A 6,005-nucleotide genomic window follows, 5' to 3' on the forward strand; every position below is an offset into this window, starting at 1 on the left:
CTTTAAGGAGAAGAAACTTGAGGCAGCAGTATATAAGCACATTTGGGGACGCGGAGTTTCTGCTACCAGGCTCAATTGCACCCGCGCTGACGAAATAAGTCAAAACAAATATTAAAAGAATTCAAAAGAAAATAATTTTTTGTGTAGTAGATAATTTGATGTGTTGGATCCACTCCAAATTTCAATTTATTTGGACATCTGAGCAGCTCTCAGCAAAAAAAATCAGGGTTTATAAAAAAGTTACTGTTCATGCACTGACCCGATTTTTCTTTTTTGCCGAGAGCTTCTCAGATGTCCAACTGAGTTGAAATTTGAAGCAGACCTCACACATCAAATTATCTATCACACGGATTTATTTTGAATTTTTTTGAATTTTTTTAGTATTTGTTTTGATTTTTTCCTGACCAGGAACAGATGGGCTTGGGCACCGAGTTGGATTTCCGCACATTTGGTCACTACTTTATTTTTTCTTGGCAGACTACAAATAAACATATAACAATTTTACAAATATGAATGGAATGTTTACAAAGTTTGGATATATATGAGAAGTCGGCAAGGTTTGTGGTTGCAAGGCTGCTTATGTGATATAGCTGACAATATATAGTCCGTGAGTTTCAGCTAGTTAAGTAAAGAAGGTTCTAAACCCTCAAAAAAAAGTAAAGAAGATTCTATATACAATGTTGACTTAAGATGACTTTTAGTTGGAGAACTGCAAATAGAAAGCATGTCCTGCCACCATAGGTGCTGTAATTGGTAAAGAAAGTTATGTAATCCTTATAGTATCTCATCATAAGACACCTGCGCAGCAAATTAAATGCATGAAAAAGATGATATTTAAATCAAATAAAAAAGAGATACTAACATAAGTTAATGGATTCCTGATCCCAGTATATATGCACTTTTCCCATAGTCTGTATGCACCATTTGCACATACACCAAATTAAAGCCTCCACCTGCCAAAATCACATGCCTAGTGCTGATAACTTCCTAACAGCAGAATGTAAGGCAGCGGATAAATAGAATCGAAACAAGTACAAGAGCGGAGGCGTCTGAGACCTTGCATTACCGGCGCTCGTAGCCCTCGAACACCTCGCTCATGACTGCTTCCCTTGATTGCCTCCGTCCACGTGCACAAATCCCTCCACCGAGAAAATACAGTCCAAAATATATGCTGTTAGTTTAATTACATGTAGTTTGTCCTAGTTACATTGCGCACAAAGAAACACGTTCCTAATCCATCTAATCATACTTACAAAGCATGACAACCCATCTCCCAGCTTACATGTCCTCTGAATCTCGAAAACATGCACCTGCTCTGAACTTTTGCACATTTACTCTGCTGCTCTCAATTTGCAGCTGCTTTTCACATTCAGATATCAAGCAATTGGAAATGGAGTGGATGGGTGCAGATTTTTAACAGAAATACGACAGCTAGAATAGAATAATCTCTCCATCTCTCTCAGTATGCACGCACATATACACAATCAAGCAAATTGAACTGCAAAACTGAAACAAAATCTGCAAAGTTTGTGAGGGAAATTTTGCTATGTTGCAATTCAGTGTTCACTCTGAAATTTCTGAAGTAAATAAAAATTCAGATTTTACAAATATTGAGCAGGTGTACTGGATGCAGAGCAGCTACACTGTTTAGTCTCAGAAGGCAAACATATTGAACATACTAACAGAAGTGTAGCATCTATGAATCTAGTGGAAGCACTACAGACTTGAATCAACTCTCAGAACTTGGATCAAACTTTCTGAACTCTGAAGAAAGTAGATAGAACATAACTGAAACTTTGCTAAAAACATTGTCGATGCTTATGTACTGAATAAAAGAACAGCTTCGCACTTGGGTGGCAGACAGAGAAACAAGGATAGAAACAGGGGCTACCCATGATTTCATCGGTCTTGGTATTGATTTGGCTTTCAAGGGGCTACATGCCTCTGTTGTAGCCATCGTTGGCAATATTGGACGGCTCGATGGATGTCCTTCGACCTCCGGCGAACTCGAAGGCGACATGATGCTTTTCTGGTCCAAGTACTCCGGGATTTGATGGATTTACTTCCAAGCACACAATCTGATGGAGATTCCGGCCGAGGATCCTTTCTTCTTATAGGAGCCAAGTCCAATCCGGGTCGGACACTCCCTTGATTTGTGTTGGAGAAGGATGCAGACACGAAATTAATCCAAATCAGACACGGGAGCAGGATGTCGGAGATTGAGAAGCTTGCGTCGGTTGAGGCGGGGCACCACGAAACAAACAAACCGCTGAGTATATCAATAAAAACTTCAAAAATACAAAGAAATTGTCAACTGTCGTCGTCCGCGGGGACCGTACTTGGGCGAGGTCACCTTGGTGCTCCCTCTGTTTTGCACTTAACTTTTGCACCCCCAAAAGTGATCTGCATCCCTATACTTACGGTCATACAATCATCAACATACATAAAAAATTGAATGCCAAAAATAAATTAACCGCTACATTCCCTGAGCTGAACTGCACCAGGGAAACGCCCTATTTCATCAGTAGTCGGATTTGCTTTCCGTGTGAGAATGTCTATATGCTGCTAGGAGGGGGTGGTGGTAGTACCATGATGTGCTGAATGAACAGGATTCAGCCTTAAAGTCCATGGACAAACAGCCATTAGGAAAAGTTATTTGCCTGTGCTATATGTCTATTTGTCCTAGGATTCAGAAATGCCTACAATGGTGTCTGGAACTACAAATGAAAATGCCGCCATATTATCCCACAAAAATGTCTGAACCTACAATTGAATATGACCTGCATTTTCTCCCAAAATGCCTACGATCGTGTCTGAAACTACAATTACGATGCCTGCATTTTATCACAAAAAAATTTATGCCATCCTATCTGATTTCCTATCTGATTGCCTGAAACAACCTACACATAAATGAAACAAGCTGTTTTCTCCTTTCAAAACAGTATGCAATCTACTGTATTGCCTGAAAAAACATCCATCCTACTATATTGTTGCCTTTTATTTCTTCTCCTATTGCCTACATCCTGCCTATTCTGTGATTCTGGATTTACTTAAAAAAATAGAATAGTTGCGTCACGGTTCGTTCAGTGCTATTGCCCAGTTCATTTCAGTATACTATTACCTGAAAAAGTTCAGCACTATTGCCCGTATTCATCAGTGCTTTTGCCCAAGTTCAGCAGTACTATTGCCTACAAACATGTAGAACGCATGTTGCTCACGGGATTGGGTGCGAGAAATTATTTGCTTATCCTGTGATTCTGGATTCCCAACCTCTCCAAAACCATCTGCGGCAGCGTGGGCAGGTTCATCCCCCACCCCCTTGGCTGGCGCGGAAAAACAACACATTCGGGAGATGGATTTGTGCGCGTGGAAGACGTACCTAAGCCTTCAGGTGTCGATTGGCTGCCGAGATTTGAAGTTCAGCTCGGGATTTCTCTCAAATTTACAGCAACCCCACCCCCTTCCTCCCTCCTCCTATCCCTTCCCGGCCATGGATTTCCACGACGCAACGCAGTGGGAGACAAAAAACAAAGGAAGGGGCTGGACTGCACTCAGGAACTTACCTTGTGCTGGAGACGTAGCAGTCCGCGTCACAAAGGAAGGGGCTGGACTGCAATCGAGTGCTAGAAAATTGAATGTTAATTAATTGCATGGTATTGAGTGCTACAAACCATGATGGAGAAGGAGCCGCTCCATTGTGACCTCCTTCACTGCCAGATTCACAGCCGCCATCACATCATACCAAATCTAGCATCGCATAGTGTCTCTAAGTATACGGCAGTGCTGTACCAAGACCAAGTCAACAACTCATGCTATCACTACTGCTTTCCTCTAATCATTGTCTGCATGATGAATGTAAACAAAAAAGAGTCACATACATCTATTTTCTTTACAAATATCATACCATAATGTCACATTGCTGTTATAACAGATGTGCAAATAAGGAAAAAAAAATGGGTGGGGAGTGCTCAAATAAGAGATACGGGGAGTACATAAAGGATGAGGGAGAGGGCAAGGTACCTGCCGGTCACAGCCACGCAAGAATCCGTCAAAGTAGCCAGTTGATCTAACAAAACCTAGAGAGTTCAGCTATTGTTTTCACAACGGAACTAAGTATCCTCTCCACATGTTTTCTGGTACCTTATAACACTAATGCTGCATAAACATTTAGAACCAGTTTAAAGGGATCATTAGGATTGTTTGATAGGTCAATGGAATATGTATTTAGTGAAAGAGGATAAGCCTCTTCAGAGTGAATTGATATTGCATTTAAATTTAATGAGCGGACTAATTTTAGTAGGAATAAAAGAGCTACATACGCACTTATGTTTACAGTGGAATTGCTTCACCGTTCAGCCACATCAAGATGCAAATTTGTTAAAGACTAACAGTCCTAGAAAATAAGTTGTTAGGCAAGAGCTTCTACAAAAAGAGAGAATGAAGTTTGGACATATTAACCTTTAACTGAAGAACATCACGATGAACAAACAGTAGTGCAATTTCACTGTTATACTTGATATGCTTCTATCATTAACCATCAGTACTGTAGCGAAAATCTTGCTTTGCTCTCATATTAAGCATATTTTTTTTTAGAATTTAGATGCATTTACCAATCTATGGTTTCTATATCTGGACCTGAACAAATAATATATCAGATTGAGTTCCCTTTCTATTGTTTATCTGTCCAATGTATAGATGATCAGATTGTATAAATCTTCTTTGGCAACTGGCGTTTTGAGTGTACCGAAGCAAATCTCGTTGGGGCAAAGAGAAAATCGGTATTTCACAAATTCTAACACTCCTCAAGCAGCAACTTGCATCCTGATGAAACATAAATACGCTAAGCAAATAAGACAAGAGACGCCATCAACCACATGGGCTAGAGCTTCTTCCTTTTTCGCTGGTGGATACCTGAGGATATTGAAGCCCTTGCCGGGATGGTGATGGCTAGATCGAGGTAGCGATTGGGGATCTGGCAGCAACGAAAACCAAGGAGCGATTCTCCATCACCAACGTTTGGGGCAGCAGCGGCGACCGCGGGGATGGCAAGGGACGTAGCCGGTGCTCCTCCCGGCGAAGCGGCGGCGCGAGCGACGGACTACGCAGCTGCGCTCCCCCAGTGAAGCCGCGGCCTGCGACACGCGCACCTCCCAGGGATGGCAATCCACAGCTCCAGCCGCCGCCGTCGTTCGCAAGCTCCAGCCGCCGCCGCCGCCGATCCAGCCACCCCCGCCGTTCTGCATCGAGCACCTGCGCCGCCTGGGCCTCCGCCTCCAAGTCGTCGACGCCCCGTTCCAGATCAGATCCGGAGCGCCGTTGCCAGATCCCGTCCCCTCCGTCACGCCCTCGTCTACGGCCGCCGCCGAAACCCTCATATACGGGCAGAAACTCTGTTATTTTTTACATAGGACGTGGCTGCGGGTTGAACACTAAACATTTTTTTTCCAGATAAAACAGGGATGGCGGGTTTAATTCATAAAAACCACATGGACCTTTGTGTAAAACGCCACGACAGTGAATCCGAAGACTCAATCCGTACTTTATTATTAGGGAGAGATATAGGTGCATTAATTAAATAAGAGATATTGTGATATCCCAACAAAATATCCATATTCCAACAAGGAACAAACTCTAATCTTCACCTGCAACTAACAACGCTATAAGAGGGGTTGAGCAAAGCGGTAACATAGCCAAACAACGGTTTGCTCGGACAAGGTGGGTTAGAGGCTTGGCTTAACAATATGGGAGGCATGATAAGCAAGTGGTAGGTATCGCAGCATAGGCATAGCAAAAGAGCGAGCAACTAGCAAGCAAAGATAGAAGTGATTTCGAGGGTATGGTCATCTTGCCTGAAATCCCGCAAGGAAGAAAAACGAGTCCATGAAGAAGACAAACGGACGAAGTCGAACGGATCCTCACAAACGCAACGTTATCGGATTACCGAGAAGAAGTACACCGGAAAGGAAGCAAACAACATAGTAAACAATCAACACATGAACATGACA

The 6,005-nt window shown here is 42.6% G+C and overlaps 1 long non-coding RNA gene across 5 annotated transcripts; it reads right to left on the minus strand.

The window, feature by feature from the left end:
* Positions 1-437: 437 nt before the first annotated feature.
* On the minus strand, positions 438-5,418 carry LOC125512767 (uncharacterized). 5 transcript variants are annotated; one of them, XR_007285542.2, is made up of 3 exons: positions 1,254-5,418; positions 1,067-1,139; positions 438-953 (listed from the first exon to the last, which is right to left on the minus strand). It is a non-coding gene; the product is annotated as an uncharacterized LOC125512767 (long non-coding RNA). The 5 variants fall into 5 exon arrangements; XR_007285540.2 differs by having other exon boundaries at positions 1,057-1,139; XR_007285541.2 differs by having other exon boundaries at positions 438-798; positions 863-953; positions 1,067-5,418.
* Positions 5,419-6,005: the final 587 nt, after the last annotated feature.

Source organism: Triticum urartu, chromosome 6A, assembly GCF_056163025.1.
Source record: "Triticum urartu cultivar PI428250 chromosome 6A, HENAU_Tu73, whole genome shotgun sequence".
NCBI classification, from domain to species: domain Eukaryota; kingdom Viridiplantae; phylum Streptophyta; class Magnoliopsida; order Poales; family Poaceae; genus Triticum; species Triticum urartu.